Source organism: Trachypithecus francoisi, unplaced genomic scaffold (genome assembly GCF_009764315.1).
Source record: "Trachypithecus francoisi isolate TF-2019V2 unplaced genomic scaffold, Tfra_2.0 Lachesis_group8, whole genome shotgun sequence".
NCBI classification, from domain to species: domain Eukaryota; kingdom Metazoa; phylum Chordata; class Mammalia; order Primates; family Cercopithecidae; genus Trachypithecus; species Trachypithecus francoisi.
The window spans coordinates 11,380,822-11,401,198 of NW_022681473.1; the positions used below are offsets into that span (position 1 = coordinate 11,380,822).

A 20,377-nucleotide genomic window follows, 5' to 3' on the forward strand; every position below is an offset into this window, starting at 1 on the left:
AGCCCGGGCTGGTAGTTGGGAGGGGATTGGGCTGTCATCTGCAGCTGAGCACATTTGACCTGCCCTTGGAGTGGGCAGTGAAGAGTTGTGGTTTAGAATCCATATGGGTGGGGATGGGCTGATGCTTGCTCAGACTCTGCTCCCTGGCAGCTCATCTTGAACTGGGTCCAAACTTGATACCTTTCTTCTGAGCCGCCTGGGCTCTTGTTAGCTAGGATGTGAAAATGCTAGGTCAGCCGGTGCATTGACATGTTCCTGTAGTCCCGACGACTTTGGTGGGGGGATGGCTGAGGCCAGGAGTTGGAGGCCTTAGCAGTGCTTGCCATGATTGCAACTGAACAGCCAATGCACTCCATCCTGGGCAACACAGACCCCCATCTCAAAAATAAAGTGCTAGATGCAGACTTTTGTGCCTTTTAGCTTGTTGCTGGGGCCTCACTGAAGCTGTCAGACTCTTCCCAAATTCTGTTTCAAATCACACCTCTTTCTGTGGTTGTGGGACCGTCACCACCTTCCTGGTGTTTGCTCACCGTAACCTCCTGTGGCTGAAGCCTCAGATAGGAGGAAGCAAGCTGAAAGAGTAGTTTAGGTTTGAGAGGGCGTCTTGAAAGGCTCAGGAGGGAAGCCCAACTGTGAGGTGTGTGTGAGGTTCTGCTGGGTGGGCCATGGGCAGCAGCGGGCCTGGCAGCCCACATGGACTAGGCGATCTGGGCTGGGGCAGGGTCCCCTACCTCAGCCTCCCTCTGCCTGCAGGAAGAGTGAGTCATCTGCACATCCTGCCTCCAGCCCTCACTGTGGTGCAGAGTAAGAGTGGCCAGGTTGTTGTTTGAGGCCGGGCTTGCATTTGGGTGAGGGCCAGTACCCACAAGCAGGAGGAGGAGCCTCAAGAGGAGAGGGTTGTGGCCCCAGGAAGGCTGGGCCGTTGGCCTCTATACGGGGGTGGGATGTGAGGGCTCCTCTGCTGTGGTGGGTGGGGGAGAGGTTAACAGTGGAAGTTTCTAATTGCAGATGTGAGGCAGGAAAGGGGAAGCACATCTGGAGTTCTTTCTGTTCCCCGCCTCGCCCCAGGGAGGCCTGAGTCACTGCAGCAAGGGCTCTTCCCCTTCCCATCCCAGCTTGGCTCTCCATGGCTCGATGGATCCTTCCTTTTCCTTGCTTTTGCTGTGGGCAGCCAATCAGAGCCTGCGCCTGTCGATGTCTGTGGTTGCTGGGCAGTTTTCTCTTGGTTCCAGGGAGTCTCATGCCACCCAACATAGAGCTGGCGACCTGGCTCCATGGTCCAGCAGGTGGCACAGAGACTAGGGGTGAGGAGCAGAAAGGGAAGGAGGTGTTTGAATGGATCAGGGGCTGAGGGCAGGGCATGATCTTAGAAAACTAGGGTAAAATGAGGGAAGGTGGAGGCTATTTATCCACTTACTGGGCAAAATCTCAGAGTCTCCACAGAGGGAGGGTGAAAGAAACTGGAGAAGGGGTTGGGGCTCAGCATTGCAGTTGACTCAGATAAAATCTTTACAGAGCCTGGAGTGTGAATGGGAGGGACTGAAAGAGACTTGGTTAGTTTGTAGATAAACCAGTAGATACTGGTTATAAGCAGCTATTTATCTTAGCTGTTGGCACTTCTGCTTAAGTCACTTATTAAAAAGTTAAAAACCTTTAAAGTTCTTCCAAGAAAGACTTACATTGTTTCCTTTTTTTCATGCCCTGCTTTGAGCCGGAGCTGGACAGCTGCTGCTCTCACTGGATTGGACCCATCCCACCAGCTGCCCACATGCCCCAAATGTGCCACTTCCCCTTTTGAAAGGTGGGGGGAAGCCGAGAGTGTTGAAGGGAGGGGAATGAAGTGCTTTGGAGGCTCCACCCAGTCATTTCTGAAATTAATACTGTGGTTTTCATGGCAACGGGCACTCTTTGTTTTCAACTCAGAAATTTCCCTCCACACACATCAAATGGATTTTTCTGGGTGCTGTAGCTTCCCCAGCTCCCCCAGCCAGTGTGCCTATAGGGCACTGCAGGGCACTAACTTCCCCCACCTGCTGTGCTCGTGTATTTTTTTTTTTTTTTTTTTTTTTTGAGACAGAGTCTCGCTCTGTTGGCCAGGCTGGAGGGCAGTGGGATGATCTCGGCCCGCTGCGACCTCCTTCTCCCGGGCTCAAGCAATTCTTCTGCCTCAGCCTCCAGAGTAGCTGGGATTACAGGTGTGTGCCACCATGCCTGCTAATTTTTTTTGTATTTTTAGTAGAGATGGGGTTTCACCATGTTAGCCAGGCTGGACTCGAACTACGAGCTCAGGTAATCCACCCAGGGATTACAGGCGTGAGCCACCGCGCCCAGCCCGCTTCTGTATGTTTGAATGTGATTCTGGGGTTCCCACCCAGTTACCATCCTCTAGTGCTGTGGAGCTCACATTGGTGCTCCTGAAAGGTTACAGAAACTGCCACCTGTTCCTGTCTGTTTGCTCCAGTCAGACTGGCATGGCTCCCAGAGCAGGCTGTTGTTTTACTCCAGGGTAATTACTGGGGTGTCCCAGCGCCTCAGCACCCAAGGGATGGGTGGAGTGGGGTATGGGGGGGGTGCTGGAGGGCAGCGCTTCCGTCAGTTGAATCTCCCATTGGAGGGAGAATACCTTGGGCTGGTGGTACTGGCTCAGTGGTGATGTCCTGGCTACCCCATCTCAGTGTTCCTGGGCTCTCTTCATTCCCTTAGGCCCCTCCCTTCTCCACCACTCCCCTTTGTTTTCTTGATTTCGAGGCAAGCCTATGAACTCTACCTTTTGAATACAAGATATGCAGATCGGGGGTTGGATGGTCAGTGAGGGTGTGGGGCTATCTCTGATAGGATCTCCCATGGAATGTACCTCCACTCCCAGCTGCCCTCCCCTCTGCAGCAGGAACAGCTGTCATGTGAAGGCCTCTCTGCTGGCTCAGCCCTTTTGCAATCATCTGGCGGGCTCTGCTGGGATGGGGTGGATGGTGAGGATGGGCAGAGCCAAGGGGTGAAGGAGGGAACGTAGTAGGGCAGGGGGAGCTGTCAGAGGATAAGGAGGGCTCTAGAGTTCAGGGCTGAGGGAAGAAAGTCTGCCAAGGTCAGGCAGGAGGGGTGGAAGGTGCTGAGCATGCCAGGGAGGTGGAATGATGAGCTTATGGTACCCATCCTGGGAGACTTTCAAGGTGGCAGGAGAGTAGGTTATAGCGGGAATCCAGGCAGTCATCCTTCAGGGAGATCCGCATTTCCCCTGACTCACAGGGGACCCATGGGGTGCTTTCCGGCTCGTCCTCCGTGTGGGACCTGAGTCACCAAGACGCCTAGGGTGTTGGCTGCCCTATGGTGGCAAGTCCTGTGCCCAGCCCTGCCCTGCCCCACCCCACCCACTCCTACTGTTAGGACAGGGGTTAGCAAACACACCCCTTTTATCCCACTCTTCAATAGTAATTACCCGGCTCTTTGACTCAGACTTACAGAATGTACCTCTTGCAGGGACTGCCAGAGACCATCTCTAATAACCTTTTAATTTACCAGTGGGGAAACTGGAGCCCAGAGAGGTGAAGTGACTTATCAAGGGGGCATCTGAGCTTTTCCACAATCCTTGCAGTTACTCACTGAGTCACTTCTGCTCCAAAGCTGAGCAGGAGGATGCTTCCCCCAAACGCCAAGGGATAAGGGTGGTGGACACAGCACGCCAGGTGTGGAGGGGCAAGGAGAGCGAGGCATCTAAAGGCTTCCTGCGCCCGTAGCTTGGTAAGGGTAGCTTGGTAAGGAGTGTGGAAATGGAGCCAGCCCTGGGGCCAGGGTCAGATGTAGCGATCCAAGTCCTGGGGCGGGCACGGGGCACGGAGTGTAACAGAGGCGGGACTTCGAGTGACAGGAACCTCAACTATGTGGTGACTCAGGCTCTGGGCAGCCAGGCCCTTCCTTCCCTGCTCAGCCTGATCTCCTTTAAGAACTGTAAGCAGAGGAGAGAGGGAAACCCAGGCTGGTCTCTCTTTCCCCAGGAAGCTGGGGGAAAGGTAGAGGAAGTTGGAAAGGACGGGAGAAAAGCAGATTCCAAGAAGGGGGCGAGGAGGTGGTGTTCCCCGCTTCCTCGGCCCCTCCCTCCCTGCTCCCCGCTGGGGAGGGGAGCTGGCTGGGGCGTTGGCTGCTCCGTTTACTCCAACTCCCTCCCTCAGCTCCTGTTTACAACTCAGCCCGCCCAGTCCTTAGCTCAGTGCTGAGCTCTTCTGTTTTCTCTCTCTCCCTCCCTCCTTCCTTCACAGCCTCATACAGTCATGTCTTGTCACTTCTATTCCTTAACCTGGGGTCCGCGTCTCCTCTTACTGCCCTACAGCATCCCCACACCCCTAACTCTCTGCCTGAAATCCAGCCGTGACCCGTGTGTCCACCTGTCCCACTCTCCCTGCCCAATTCCTTTCCCTTCTGCCTGCCTGGACAGTCTTTCTTTGCCTTCTTTCCTCCCAGACGGTACACTGGAGACAGCCTCATGCCTCTTATTCTCTAACCAGCTTTAACTTGGGTTCTGCTTCGGCTTGAAGATTTCATTAGGACTGAGTGTAATTGGAGAGTTTCTGTGTATCAGAGCTCTCTGATCTAAGAAATTCAGGAACTCCTTATTTGAAACTTCAAGTTGAAATACAGGCTGGGATTTGAATTGAGCTGGGGAAGGATGATTTTACTTGGCTTTATATTTTGGGATAGGGTTAAGGGTTTAGGGCTTGAGAATTGCTTAGGAAATGATGTTTGGATTCCAGAATCACCAGATAGATTTGCTGTTAGATGGGGGGGACAATGACAGATCAGGAAGTGACGGAAGTGAGTGGAGAAGGGCCTGTTTGGCAGGGATGCTAATCCCTGGGCTGGTGTGTGTATGGGGTAGATAGAGGTGGGGTCTGGGAGATCCCAGATGGTGCTAAGAAGGGTTAACAGTCATTTCTCTGCTTCTTTTTTTTCTGAGACAGAGTTTTGCTCTTCTTGCCCAGGCTGCAGTGCAGTGGTGCAATCCTGGCTCACTGTAACCTCCGCCTCTCGGGTTCAAGCAATTCTCCTGCCTCAGCCTCCTGAGTAGCTGGGATTACAGACATGTGCCACCATGTCCAGCTAATTTTGTATTTTTAATAGAGACGGGGTTTCACCAGGTTGGTCAGGCTGGTCTCGAGCTCCTGTCCTCAGGTGATCCACTCGCCTTGGCCTCCCAAAGTGCTGGAATTACAGGTGTGAGCCACCAGGCACAGCCCATTTCTCTGCTTCTAAGAATATCATGCAAAAGGACCTTCATGGGGGGAAAAGTCTGCTTCTAAAGAGACTGCAAACAGACCACACACTTCATTTCCCTTCTGGGATCAGAAACTGAGATTACTCTTTGAGCAGTCAACCTCTTTTCTTCCTTGTAACATGCTGATTTCAGAAAAGGGGACTGTGGAGAGAAGGGAGGGGAAGGGGAATCCCCTGGCCAGGGGCCTGCCCACAGAGCTCCCCTTTGTGGTTACTATGGAAACAGGCATAATAGGAACAAAATAGAGGCATGTTGCCTGGCAACAGAAGAGCCCAAGGTTCATTACAGACACGCGCGCGCACACACACACAAACTGACACATACACAGACATACAAAACACGTACATATCAGGGAACCTCCCCTACTCCCCAGGGAGGGAGTGTCACTTCTGGGGAAACTGGGGTGTCCCTGTGATGACAAGTCCTAGAGCTATCCAGCTTTGGCAGTGTGTGTGAAGGACCGTGGTACCAGCTGCCTCTGAACAGTGGTGGAGCACCGGCGGCAGGGCTGACCTCCCTCTTATAAGAGGAAAGCCTTTACTTAATATCACAGAGGAGTCTAAACCTTCAAGAAGGATGGAGGTTTTCTTTGCAAAGTAGGGACCAAAGGAACTCCTTATAAAACATGGTGTGTAAAAATAAACAAACAAAAAGCAGGCCAGGTATGGTGGCTCACGCTTGTAATTCCAGCACTTTGGGAGGCTGAGGCAGGCGGATCATGAGGTCAGGAGTTCGAGACCAGCGTGGCCAGCATGGTGAAACCCCGTCTCTACTAAAAATACAAAAATTAGCCAGGCGTGGTGGTGCGTGCCTGTACTCCCAGCTACTTGGGAGGCTCAAGCAGGAGAATCGCTTGAACCCAGGAGGCAGAGGTTGCAGTGAGCCAAGATGAGCCAAGATCATGTCACTGCACTCCAGCCTGGACGACAGAGCTAGACTCCATCTCAAAATAATAACAAACACCCAACAACAACAACAACAACAAACACCCAAAACATAGTGTGTCGGAGAGTGCTGGCAGGGGAGTAGCTGTGTAAAATACCTGGTAGAAAAGATAACTCCGGCCGGCGCGGTGGCTCAAGCCTGTAATCCCAGCACTTTGGGAGGCCGAGACGGGTGGATCACGAGGTCAGGAGATCGAGACCATCCTGGCTAACACGGTGAAACCCCGTCTCTACTAAAAAAATACAAAAAATTAGCCGGGCGATGTGGCGGGCGCCTGTAGTCCCAGCTACTCGGGAGGCTGAGGCGAGAGAATGGCATAAACCCGGGAGGCGGAGCTTGCAGTGAGCTGAGATCCGGCCACTGCACTCCAGCCTGGGCGACACAGCGAGACTCCGTCTCAAAAAAAAAAAAAAAAAAAAAGAAAAGATAACTCCAATTCTCTCAAGGCATAGGACCTCCAAGGAATTCAAAGGACAAGGTAAAGGGGTATCAGAGCCGTTTGCTCCTGAACTGAGATTTTTGCTGGGATTCCATCTTGCCAAGGTCTCTATTGCTTCCACCACCACCACAGTTCCCCCACCCCATGTTGGACACACAATAATGTTTGGGTAGCTGCAAGAAAGACCACAAGTAGGGGAATTGCTCCCTGGGGGCTGAGAGCCAGAGGAAGCTGTGACAGCTGGGGATACAGGATGCTATCTACTGTAGAAAAGGCAAGGGCTTTGGAGCCAGTTATACCTGGAGTTCGTTCATTCATTTGAAACATGCTCTTGAGTGATTGCTATGTGTCAGTCACTGCTCTAGGCATGAGGGGCTGGGGTGCAGTGGCTCACACCTATAATCCCAGCACTTTAGGAGGCTGAGGTGGGAGGATTGCTTAAGCCCATGAGTTCAAGACCAGCCTGGGCAACATAGTGTGAGGCTCTATCTCTACCAAAAAAAAAAAAAACAAAACAAAACCCACAGCTGAGCATGATGGTGTGCGTCTGTAGTCCCAGCTACTTGGGAGACTAAGGTGGGAGGATCACTTGAGCTTGGGAGGTTGAGGCTGCAGTGAGCCATGAATGCTCCACTGCACTCCATCCTGGGTGACAGAGTGAGACTGCCTCAAAACAAACAAACAGGCCGGGCGCGGTGGCTCAAGCCTGTAATCCCAGCACCTTGGGAGGCCGAGATGGGCGGATCACGAGGTCAGGAGATCGAGACCATCCTGGCTAACATGGTGAAACCCCGTCTCTACTAAAAAAATACAAAAAATTAGCCAGGCGTGGTGGTGCGTGCCTGTACTCCCAGCTACTTGGGAGGCTCAAGCAGGAGAATCGCTTGAACCCAGGAGGCAGAGGTTGCAGTGAGCCAAGATGAGCCAAGATCATGTCACTGCACTCCAGCCTGGACGACAGAGCTAGACTCCATCTCAAAATAATAACAAACACCCAACAACAACAACAACAACAAACACCCAAAACATAGTGTGTCGGAGAGTGCTGGCAGGGGAGTAGCTGTGTAAAATACCTGGTAGAAAAGATAACTCCGGCCGGGCGCGGTGGCTCAAGCCTGTAATCCCAGCACTTTGGGAGGCCGAGACGGGTGGATCACGAGGTCAGGAGATCGAGACCATCCTGGCTAACACGGTGAAACCCCGTCTCTACTAAAAAAATACAAAAAATTAGCCGGGCGATGTGGCGGGCGCCTGTAGTCCCAGCTACTCGGGAGGCTGAGGCGAGAGAATGGCATAAACCCGGGAGGCGGAGCTTGCAGTGAGCTGAGATCCGGCCACTGCACTCCAGCCTGGGCGACACAGCGAGACTCCGTCTCAAAAAAAAAAAAAAAAAAAAAAAGAAAAGATAACTCCAATTCTCTCAAGGCATAGGACCTCCAAGGAATTCAAAGGACAAGGTAAAGGGGTATCAGAGCCGTTTGCTCCTGAACTGAGATTTTTGCTGGGATTCCATCTTGCCAAGGTCTCTATTGCTTCCACCACCACCACAGTTCCCCCACCCCATGTTGGACACACAATAAATGTTTGGGTAGCTGCAAGAAAGACCACAAGTAGGGGAATTGCTCCCTGGGGGCTGAGAGCCAGAGGAAGCTGTGACAGCTGGGGATACAGGATGCTATCTACTGTAGAAAAGGCAAGGGCTTTGGAGCCAGTTATACCTGGAGTTCGTTCATTCATTTGAAACATGCTCTTGAGTGATTGCTATGTGTCAGTCACTGCTCTAGGCATGAGGGGCTGGGGTGCAGTGGCTCACACCTATAATCCCAGCACTTTAGGAGGCTGAGGTGGGAGGATTGCTTAAGCCCATGAGTTCAAGACCAGCCTGGGCAACATAGTGTGAGGCTCTATCTCTACCAAAAAAAAAAAACAAAACAAAACCCACAGCTGAGCATGATGGTGTGCGTCTGTAGTCCCAGCTACTTGGGAGACTAAGGTGGGAGGATCACTTGAGCTTGGGAGGTTGAGGCTGCAGTGAGCCATGAATGCTCCACTGCACTCCATCCTGGGTGACAGAGTGAGACTGCCTCAAAACAAACAAACAGGCCGGGCGCGGTGGCTCAAGCCTGTAATCCCAGCACCTTGGGAGGCCGAGATGGGCGGATCACGAGGTCAGGAGATCGAGACCATCCTGGCTAACATGGTGAAACCCCGTCTCTACTAAAAAAAAATACAAAAAAACTAGCCGGGCGAGGTGGCGGGCGCCTGTAGTCCCAGCTACACGGGAGGCTGAGGCAGGAGAATGGCGTAAACCCAGCAGGCGGAGCTTGCAGTGAGCTGAGATGCGGCCACTGCACTCCAGCCCGGGTGACAGAGCGAGACTCTGTCTCAAAACAAACAAACAAACAAAAACAACAACAAAAATCAGTTAATCTAGGCACAAAGCATACAGCAGAGAAAAAGAACCCTGTCCTCATGAGGCTTAAATGCTAGTGGAAGCTTTGACTCTTGCCTGTGTGAGTTGTGTGATTTTAGGTAAATCACGAACCCTCTCTAAGGCCATTCCTCACTAAGTGCCTCCCTCTCAGGGTGTGCAAGGATTAAATGAGCTGACAGATGAAAGTAGCTCCTGGCAAGGTGGCTCACGCCTGCAATCCCAGCACTTTGGGAGGCTGAAGTGGGCGGGGATCACCTGAGGTCAGGAGCTCGAGACCAGCCTGGCCAACATGGTGAAAACCCATCTCTACTAAAAAATACAAAAACTAGGCCGGGCGCGGTGGCTGAAGCCTGTAATCCCAGCACTTTGGGAGGCCGAGACAGGCGGATCACGAGGTCAGGAGATCGAGACCATCCTGGCTAACACGGTAAAACCCCGTCTCTACTGAAAACTACAAAAACTAGCCGGGCGAGGTGGCATGTGCCTGTAGTCCCAGCTACTCGGGAGGCTGAGGCAGGAGAATGGCGTTAACCCAGGAGGCGGAGCTTGCAGTGAGCTGAGATCGCGCCACTGCGCTCCAGCCTGGGCGACAGAGCGAGACTTCGTCTCAAAAAAAACAAAAACAAACAAACAAACAAAAATACAAAAATTAGCCAGGCATGGTGGCGCATGCCTGTAATCCAGCTGCTTGGGAGACTGAGGAAGGAGAATCACTTGAAACTGGAGTGGGAGATTGCAGTGAGCCGAGATCACGCCACTGCAGTCCAGGCTTAGCAACAGAGCGAGACTCTCTCTCAAAAAACAAAACAAAACAAGAAAAACACGAAAGTAGCTGCTGCAGGATCAGACACAATCATTATTAAGGTAGTTTTGCGAGGGAGTGTGGGGGAGGCTACACCAGTGGGCAGAAGGAGAGGAGTTGGCAGAAGTTTCTGAAAGTGTGTGTGTCTCCATTTATACCACTGAAAACTTTGGAAAATATTCCCCTCCCCTGGGCCGAGGCGGCGGTCTTAGGAAACCGCAGCTCTGTTCCAGCCTGCAGGATCATTTTTTTGGTTTTGTTTTAGATGGAATCTTGCTCTGTTGTCAGACTGGAGTGCAGTGGCATGATCTCAGCTCATTGCAACCTCCGCCTCCTGGGTTCAAGCGATTCTCCTGCCTCAGCCTCCCAAGTAGCTGGGACTACAGGCGTGCACCACCATGCCCGGCTAATTTTTGTGTTTTTAGTAGAGACGAGGTTTCACCATGTTGCCCAGGCTGGTGTCGAACTCCTGAACTCAGGCGATCCGCCTGCCTCGGCCTCCCAAAGTGCTAATTTTTGTATTTTTAGTAAAAACGGGGTTTCACCATGTTGGCCAGGATGGCCTTGATCTCTTGACCTTGTGATCCACACCCCATTGGCCTCCCAAAGCGCTGAGATTGCAAGCGTGAGCCACTGCGCCTGGCCAGGATCCTGGTTTTTTTAGAGGGTAGGGTTGAGGTTAAACTTTCTCTAGCCCTCCAGTCTGGAATGGGACAAGAGCCAGTCCCCAGAAGTACCCCCCACCAGGTAATCTTGACACTCATACCCCTGAATAAAGTACCTGGACAGTGATCTCTGCTTTGGGACTGCTTCAAAAACCAACCCCTCCCTCCTGCCTTCTTCTCTGTTGACCAAGAGGGTGGCCAGAACAAACAATGGAGCAGATAAGTTGGCTCTGAGCCTGGGACTCTGGCCTCTGCTGTTTGGATCCTGGGGGGCCGATCTAGCCCAGTCAAGGCGAAGGCACAGCGTCCACGCCTTTCCGTGCTCTTCTTCCTTTTCTGCGCCAGCAGCCCCCCAGGCCCTGCTGGCCCTTTTTGCAGCTACCCTATGTTTCCAACCTAGGTGTAAATCAACTCCTGTTTTAATATGCACCAGGAACATTTGCTCTTTTGAGGTATGAGATGATGATTCCTTCCATAAAGTTAAAAATCCTTTGGTAAACTGTTAACAATGGTTACTTTTGGGGAGAGGGACTGTGATAGGGGAGGAGGGAGACATCTGTATTTTATTGTATTTTTTTTTTTTTTCAGATGGAGTCTCGCTCTGTCACCAAGGCTGGAGTGCAGTGGCATGATCTTGGCTCACTGCAACCTCCGCCTCCCAAGTTTAAGGGATTCTCCTGCCTCAGTTTCCCCAGCAGCTGGGATTACAGTCCGCACCACCATGCCCTGCTAAATTTTGTATTTTTAGTCGAGGCGGGGTTTCACTATGTTGGCCAGGCTGGTCTCGAACTCCTGAGCTCAAGTGATCCACCTGCCTTGGCTCCCCAAAGTGCTGGAATTACAGGTGTGAGGCATCGTGCCTGGCCTTGGTGTGTGTGTGTGTGTTTTAAAGAGTTCCATAGTTCAAAAGTTTTAGATTTGTTTTCTTTAAATAAGGTAGGTGCTAGGAAAGGGGTGCAGAACAAAATGGGGGAGGAGGTGATTCTTGGGAAAGTCTGAGTCTGTGACTGTGTGCTTGGGATGTGTTGTGGCGAGGCTGCCTCTGCCATGGGGTTGAGTCATTATCTGGGCACCTGTGTGTGTATATTAGAGAGAGCGAGAGAAAATGCTGGTGCCCAAGTCTCTGCTTTGTGTTTTCACATGTCTCTGCCTGTCTGGATGTCTGCACATGCGGCTCCACCTTTCTATGTCCATTATATGAGCGCCCATGTCTGTGGCTCCTCTGGCTGTCTCTTCCCTCCCCCACGGTCCGTACCCTGTGCCGGTAACTGGACCTGGACACAGCCCCCAGGGCTGGCAGCAGAGTTGACTGCTGGGTATTTTTAGCCTGTAAACATGTTTGCCATTTCAGAGGACAGGGCCGAGCTGGTCTCAGCTCCAGCCCACTCATGATCTTGCAGCAAGGAGGGCGCTCCCGCCTGGGCCAGGTCTCCCCAGTTCCCCAGCCTGGGGTCTCTCTTTCCTAGCATTTGGGAAGGAGGGGAAACTGGCTTGGAGTGGGCAGTGGGTGGCCACCTAGGAGGGAGGATAAGAGGACTCCTGCGGGAGAAGAAAAAGGGAGTGTGGAGGGGAGTGTGTAGCCAGAAGGCCCCCGCACCCCATCATTAAGCGTTTAATAAAATCTCGATGTAGTTAGAAGTGGCTGTGGGAAATGGCTGTAAATTGGGAGACTCAGCGTCCCGCAAGTGGAGGGCGGGGGAGGGGCGCGCAGAGAAGGAATGGGAGGCAGAGGAAGCGCAGGGGCTCCGGCTCCTGGGGGCGGGAGTCTGGAAAGGAAGGTGGGCGTCAGGTCCGCTCTCCAGCGCCCGCAGGCCTCACCCCCGTATGCCCGCGGCCTGCGCAGCACCGCGGTGCGCGGGGCACTGGTGACGCCGGCTCCTGGGGGTGGGAATCCAAGGCAGCTCTGTGCGGGTAGGGACGGAAGGGCCCCGAGAAAGAGGGAAAGCGAGAAATGGGCGCGGCTGCATGGAGCTTGGGAACCAAGCAAGTAGGCTGCGGCCTGGGATCTGAAGTGTAGTTGCCTAAACTGAGAGAAAACTCAAAGGTCCGGATCAGGCTGACGGTCGCGGCTGAATCACCCAAGCCCCCAGCCGCCTTCAGAGCCCCCAGGCCCTTCCTGCAAAATAAGTTGATTCGCAGTTCCAGCTGTGAGGGCGAGCCCAGGGAGCCTGCGGGAGTTTCTTGCCAATGAAGCCACACATTGCACATGTTGGACAGCAGATCCAGGTCCGGGACAGGATAGGGGACAGTGGATGGGGGGAGGGGGGAAAGAACGTCCCCGCGTCCCCCAGCCGTCCCCCTCCCCAGCAGCCCACTCCCGGGTCCCTCCAGGGTCTGCCCGGCTCGCCAGTTCTAGCCCCGCTCCGGCCCCGCCCGGCCCCGCCCTCTCCCCACAGCTCTGGGCAGACCCGCCCGCCCGAGCCGGAGTTACAAGAGCCGCCTCCGCGCACAGGGGCCCGGCCACTCGGCGCTGCTCTGCCGCGGGGACTGCACCGCCCGCCCTGCCAGACCCGCCCGGAACGGGGCTCGTCGCCGCCAGTAGCCGCAGCACCGCAGCCTCGGGCCTCGCGCCGGCTATGGCTGTGCCCCGGGGCTGAGCCCTCAGGTAGGGGCGCCAGGCGCACCGTGGCGCCATCGGGGTCCGGGGCACCAAAGGCGGGTGGGGGGAGGTGGGTTGCGGGGCTCCGGCAGGGCGCGTTGTTGGGAGTGTCACTGTGAAGATTCAAGCAGTTTGGAGCAAGCGGGGCCACCCGGGGAGGCGACGCGTCGCTCTCTGGGAGCGGAGTTCTGCCTCCAGAGTTGGGGCTCAAGTTGGTTAAAGTTGGAAAATCGCTTCGAAGTGCTTTGCTCCACTCTGTATTTCTACGGAGGGCGGACTGTTGGCTCCACTACAGGCAGGGTGCTCTGTTCCGGGCCTGGTGGCCTCTGTCCCACCTCCTCTCCCTGCATGGGGCGGTGGCTCGGGGGCTGCTCCTTTCATATCCCATGTTTACTGGAGGGGAAATTTCCGAGATCGCTGTCGCGCCTCCGCGACTCCGCGCCGTGCGCCCCCTCGGCTGTCCTTCCGCGCTCTCTGCACCTCCGCCCCTAACCGCGTCCCGAGTCGTCCAGGCCCCACCCTGTTCTGTACCACCAGCCCCTCAGCCTCCTCCAGCTGCCCCGCCCTAGCCTTGCCCCTCCGTGTTCCCCGCTCCAGAAAACCTTCTTCCTCTTGGGCCGCGGAGCCTGGAAGTTTGCAATGCGCCTCCCAGCGGGATGGGTGGGGAGGGGGACATAATTAGGGAGATTCCTACGCTGAGGTGGGCGAGGAGGGGGCTGCTCTGCAGCGGCCCAGTCCTCGGGACCGCCCCTTCCCCTCGGGAGGCGGCGCTTTCCCCCACCCCACTCCCAAACCCGTCCGGGCGGGATGGCCCCCGCCCCAGCGCCTGGCCCGGCGCCAGCAGCCTGAGGAATGTGGTGGTTGGAGCCGGTGACTAATTCAAACCAGAACTCGGGGAGGAGTGGTGAGGGGCAAAGGGGAGGAGGAAGGGGCTGTGTGTGGGAGTTGGGGGCAGGAGCCGGGCTTGGCGTGGGAGGAGGGCTAAGCTGCGCTCGCTGGAACCCTGTGCTCCAGCGGTGCGCGCCAGGAGAGGGGGCCCGAGGCGAGGTCTCGCCTGGAGTTGGAAAGGCAGCGTGCTTAGGGTGTGTGCAGAGCTGTGTTATGTAAGGCTTTCCCATGCAAGGAGGGGTTTGCGGTGTGCGAGGGCCTGGGCCGCCCCTGGCAGGGCTGGTCGCCCCCCAGCAGTGCCGAGGCCGGGATGTGGGGGCGCAGCCCCTTGGCGGCGCTGACCATGAGGGACTCTAGGGGCCCAAACAGGGCTGGCTGTGCCTCTTGCTGGGAGGGGTGCGGAGGGGGCACATGAGTGTTTTGAGCAGTAGCCGAGCCCAGACAACCAGGTGGGGAACGGCTCTGGCCCCTCTGCACAACGAGGCCACAGAGGGTTGTGTGCCATGTGTGTGCTTGCCGGTTTCGCAGGGTGTGGCTCCCGCCGCGGCGACCGTGGCGGTGAGGTGCTCCCAGGGAACGTGCGGTCGCTGCACAGTGCCCTGCTCTGTGGAGGGGATTTATGGGAAGGCAGTGTGTGGGAACCTTCCAAGTCAGTCAGGTCCTTAGAGAATGACCCGGAGTCTCCGGAGGAAAAGGGTCCTAGATGTCTCCCTCTGTGTCTCCAGCACAGCGCTGGGCGCTCGGTAAATACTGGTTTCGAACCCGTCTTCATTAGAATCCAACCTCGGATTGTAGGGCTCCTGCTCTCTGCTTGCCCTTCCCAGCACAGCGTAGAGCATAGTAGGTGTTGGGTTGATTTTGTGGAATACGGTGAGGGGCTATAGCAGTGAAGTTGAGAGAGTGGGGGAAAGCATTTAAGGGCCCCTGCACCTATACTGGCTGTAATTCAGGGGAGCAGATCTCGCTTTCATCCCCGCCCCATGAGGGAAATCCCGGGGGCAGGGTGTGGCACTCACTTCCTTTCAGAAGCTGAATGTGGGGAAGGTTCCTTCTCCTGTCCTTAGGGACAGAGGCTGGCCACCCCCCACGGCGTGGATGGTGGCGTGTGCAGAATGGGGAGGACAGGGGAGCCCCCGAGTTAAGGGCACCTCTTTGCTCTGTGAGCTGTAGGGTGAGGGAGGGTGGGAGAGGAGCTAGGAGGGTGAGAGTGGAGCTAGGAGAGGTCGCAGGGTTTGGGGGCCATGGGAATGTGGGTTAGAAGGTGTCTGAGCCCCTCTCTAAAGCCTTTGTCCCTAAGAGGTTATGCACAGGGACACTGGTCAGAGAACAGGGACACATGGGGAGCCACATAAGTCATGCGGACTGATATGGAGGCCACCAGCAGCGATTCAGGGCTCCTGGTCTGGGAACTCCTTGCGGAGCCGACCCCTCGGAGCTGAGGACTTGTGCCAGCCAGACATGGTCCAGGGCCCGGGGTGGGACACAGGGACCTGTTGAGGGAGAAGGTCCAGCGTCAGCCCAGGGCAGGGAGTCGGCTGGGGGTCCCTGGAGTCATCTTAGCCCTTGGGAAGTCCTGGGGAAAGGTGGCAGTGCTGCCAGGCTGGATTCTTTTGCTCGACTTGGAATTGGCGGGTGGGTCCTGGCAGAGCCGGTCACCCTGAGCCTGAGGAGCTGGTTTGAGGGGTTGGGGCAAAGCCGTGCGGGCGGAGGGGTGTGTGGGGCTCTGGGGTGTGGTCACCACCTTCTTCAGAACTTGGGAACCGCCTGGAGACAGACAGAGAGACAGACCGGGAGAGCTAGTCCTACTCCTCACGGAACGGTGTGGCTCTCTTCCCCACCATTCCGGAGGCCCCGAAGTTTCTCCCCGGAGCTGGGCTGTGCACACTTAGGTTTGAGGAAGGGTGATGGCTGCTGGGGAGGATTTAGACTGTGCCGCTTGGGCGGTGGCAGTGGCGGGGATCTAGGGCCTTCTTCCTTCTCTTTGTCCCCTATGGGTTCATCCGGGCTGGCATTTCCCTGGGCTCAGGCCATCCGGTGGGCTCTCAAGGCTTCCTGAGCACGAGCAATTTCCAGCATTCCTGGGTGTGTCCAAGGGAGTGTGGGGCCACAGGAGGATTCCGAAGGAATGAAGCTCCTTTTCCTCCCTGCTGGCCTCAGTTCCCACCAGGGCTATGGCTGGGCTGTCCCTGGCAGTCTTAGGCAGGTCACTGTTAGCATTGCAGGTGTCGTCCCACTGTGGCTTTAGGTCCTTGTGACCACATGTCACAGCTTGTGTCTGAGTGAGGTGTGTGTCATTGCCTGTGAGAGTGTCCCACTGCTTGTGAATGAGGGTCTTCCCCTTGTGGCGTGCCTGGATGTGTCACCTCTGCCTGCATTGTCGTGGGGCTTGGAGGCAGAGGATGGCAGTGGCATTCTGCGCTGGTGGTGGAGGTTTCCTGCGGGCCCGTAGGGGTTGTAGGTAAGGACTGAAGTGAGTTTCTCGGTCCTGGACAGGTCCGCACTCGCGGTTTGTGTCCAGAGGCCTTTGGGAGGTGGAGGACAGCCTTGGGGGTGCAGGCCCCAGCTGAGCAGGTTAAGCAAGGCACTGCGCACGGCCTGTCAGGGAGGGGCATCCTGCCTGGTCCCCGGGGGCTGGAGCGGAGGTTCTGGGGGAAGGGGAAGTGCCTGGAGCTGATCCCGTCTACAGCTACGTGTCCTGGCGGGCCGGGGGCAGCTCTTCGGCGACAGAGCCAGAGCAGCCTGGCCCCACGCCCCTGCAGTAGCGTGGTCCGACCGCTGGGGGGAGAGCAAGCAGCGCCCTCCCCAGATCCCGGCCTTGGGTGGGGCAGACAGGCAGCTCCCAAACTGTAATCTACCCCATAGGGCAAGACCAAGCGTTCTGCTCCACCCCCTCTCCTATAGGACGCCACCCTCAGAGTTGGTTCTTAATCCCAGGGGTCCTGGGTAAAGGCCCACACTTCCCTGCTTGTGTGTCCAGGTGTGGGTACTCCCCACTGGATAATATGCTGTCCCCAGCCCCCTTTCACAAGGAGTGCAGAGAGTCCCTCCTGGCCAGGGAGGGAAAAGGAATCTCCCTCTCTGCTGGAAGTGAGAGCCTGGAGCTTCGGGGCTTCCGAACTCACTGGAGCATGGGAGGGGGCTGTGCGTGGCCCGGGTAGAGAGAGATGGAGAAAAGCGTCACAGCAGAGTCAGAAAACAACCAGCTGGCTGCGGTCGGGGTGTAGGGGCTGCCCTGGAAGTCAGCATGATGTGAGGGGCCAGGGGAAGGGGATGATGGGGAGGGCAGGGCTGAAATGACAGAGCTGGAAAAACTTCTCCTGGTGGGAGTTGTGACTGGGCTGGTGCCTCCCTCTCCTAAGGGCAGGGAGCAGGGAGGAGGCCAGGCAGGTGCACACACAGAGGGGGAGGTGCAGGCTCAGGGGACATAAGCACCAGGTGAACAGGTGTAGAGGCCTCCAGGACAACTGTCTGTTATGAGCAGGTGAAGGCTGGCTGGGGCTGCAGGCTGCCCTGGTTGTGTAGAGTGGAGAATGGGGCCGAGGGTCTCCGTGTGCTCATGGTGTGTGTGTGTGTGTGTGTGTGCTTGTGTGCTTTTCCCTGAAGGTGCCCAAGTTGCATGTGTCTTGCAACATGTTCATCTAATTCTTCCTGGTAATTCCACCTCCCAAATCTGCCCCCCCCTCCCTGCATGCTGCCCAGAATCAGCTAGGTGGGTTTGTAAAAGTCCTCAATGCTGGCTTAGACTCTGAGATGTCTGCGCACTTCTGCTCCAGTTAGAATGGGGCATAATGTTTTTTCCTAAACAAGCCTGGCAGCTGCATCCTTGGGGGACCATTGGAGGGTCAGGCCCTGGAAGGGATGTCAACCCTGTGTTTCTCCTTGTTCCTTTGGAACGAGGGTCTGCGTGTCATGACTGTCTCCATCTCCTAGAAGTGGAGATGCTTGTCTTGGCTCTGCCTGCCTCTAGCATGAGTCTGGTGCCGGTTGAGCCCCAGAAGGAGATGGTACTTTTGTCTCCCACCTGCTGGGGCCCAAGAGAAGTCTAGGTCGAAGTGAGTTGGGTGCTGGGCAGCTCAGGATCCTGACCCCCTCGGGCCCCAGCCTCAGTAAGCCCCAGAAGCAAAAGGCCCCTCATATGCAGAGCCCTGGGATGCCTGGGACGGTCCATTCTGGGTCTGCGGCCCACAGGTTGGGCTGGGTTGAGGCTGGAGTGTGGGGAAGGGGGTTTGGAGGTCTCTGTCTCTGCATCTTCCTGTCGTTGTCCCTCTAGCTCTCACTCCAGTGTAGGTCTCTCTTCTGTGCATCTGCCTCTGTGGGTTCTTCTGTGTGTCATCCTGTGTATTTCCTTGTGCCTTCATCCCTCTGCTGGGCAAAGACCGTTGGCCTTGGGGGTCAGGGACTCCTGGGCTTGCATTTCCACTCTCTCACGCTTGGGCAAGTGGTGTTATCTCCTGGGCCTGTTCCCACATCTCTGCAATAAGGATATTAGTTCTTTTCACACAGCATCATCATTTGGGGGTTGAATGAGAACCCAGGCATGGGATGTTGCCAACAACACAGTCCGTGACACAAGAATGCTCTGCAGAATTCTCTGTCTCTCTACTTGTGCGTGGGTTTTTTTTTCTTTCAACACGAACTTTCTGTTCCTCTTTGCCTCCTGATGAGTGTTTGTGAGAGCAGAGCATACTGTCTGCTGGGTGTGCCTTTCTGAACAGCCTCCCTCTCCTCCTGGTTCCGGATGTTGGGGGCTTCCCCACTGGTAGGGTCTCTGGCTCTGGGCGTGAGTCCTGTCGTTCCTGGGATGACAACTGCTTCTCTTTGGCCTTGTGTGTGTGGTGGGTTGACTGACCCATGTGCGTGCCGCCGTGCTGGGTGGAAGTTTCACTGTGGCTGGTGCCCTCCCTACCACGGAGGGGGTGATGTTCTTCCCCTTGGAGGGTTGCCTCCTGTGTCCCACCTGTGCTGGGTGGATGCCTCGTCATGGGCCCCTGTGGTGTGTATCTTGTCGTCAGGTTTGGTGCATTTGGGCACAGAGGCCTGTGGCCTGTCTCTGGGGGCGTGTGCGTATCAATTCCTGTCGTGTCCACGCTGATGCTGGCTGCAGGGCTGTCTCTAGCTGCTGCAACAGTTGGCCTGGTTTCCATCCTGGCTGTCTTTATACTGGCTCGCCCCGGGAAGGGGTACTGTTCTCCGAGGGCAGTGGAGGAAGGAGCCTCCTCTGGAGGTCGCCCCTGGCAGAGGCCATCTGCTGGGGTCAAGAATCTGCTTCCTGGAGTTCTCCTGCTTCTACTTGGCGTCGTGCCCAATCGCAGGGTATGGGCAGAGCCCTGCTGCTCGGCACATCCTCTTTGCAGCTTTGAAGTGACAGGATGGGCTGTTCTCTCGCTGCTTCTGGCCTGATTTATAGCCTGTCCCACAGTGTCAGGCATGCGTGCTCTCACCTTTACAGCTGGAGTGGCCTCACCATCTCACTCTTTTCTGCCCTCCAAGCAATATTCTGCCTTAGGGAGTCTCCACTCTGGCCCTGCTCCTTCTTTTTTAATTAAAAAAAATTAAGTTTTTATTTTTTATAGAGATAGGGTTTTGCCATGTTGCCCAGGCTGATCTCAAACTCCTGGGCTCAAGCATTCAGTGTGCCTCGGCCTCCCAAAGTGCTGGGATTACAGGCATGAGCCAGCGCACCTAGCTCTGCCCCGTTTCTTCCTATCACGAGGGAGGCTGTTGGGTGGACCACCGGGCTGTGTGCTAGCAGGCTCTGGGACTAGGGCCCCAGCACACTCCCATTCTCTCAGTTCTCTGGACCTTACTTTCTCCATCCTTAAGTAACAGGCAGTGCCATCCCATAAAACTCTCGGCAGTGGGGGAAGTGTTTTGTGTCCATGCTAATGTAGTAGCCAGTAGCTACATGTGGCTGTTGAGCTCTTGAAATGTGGCTAGTGCAGCCAATGAGCTAAAATTTTAATTTAACTGAATTTTAATTGATTAAATTTGAATAGCCACATGTGGCTGCTGTGTTGGGTGGCACGACTCTAGGTCTCTCCTAGCTCTGAAGGCTTATGGCACTTGGCTGAATCGTGCAGAATTCCCCAAAGCTCCAAAGACCCTCTTTTGGGTAGCAACAGGGCAGAGCCCTCAGCCTCCGGGGAAAGCCTGACTTAACCTAACTTGTGTGGGAGGAGAAGATAGGGCCACCTGGGCTTGATACAGGCTCCAGAGGTGGAAGAGAGACTGAGGGCTGGGACCAAATGTGGAGAATGGAGAAAGGGGAACCCCAGCTACATAGTATCCCACACTTCTCCTTCACTATTCCCTTCAGTATTTCCATGCCCCTCCTCGGAACTG

The 20,377-nt window shown here is 55.5% G+C and overlaps 1 protein-coding gene across 1 annotated transcript in view; it reads left to right on the forward strand.

The window, feature by feature from the left end:
- The first annotated feature begins 12,977 nt into the window (after positions 1 to 12,977).
- The window catches only part of AHNAK (AHNAK nucleoprotein), a 32,584-nt gene continuing 25,184 nt past the window's right edge, over positions 12,978 to 20,377 (forward strand). The window contains 1 exon segment of the mRNA XM_033206741.1: positions 12,978 to 13,153. The gene's annotated coding sequence lies outside the window, so the exon portion shown is untranslated.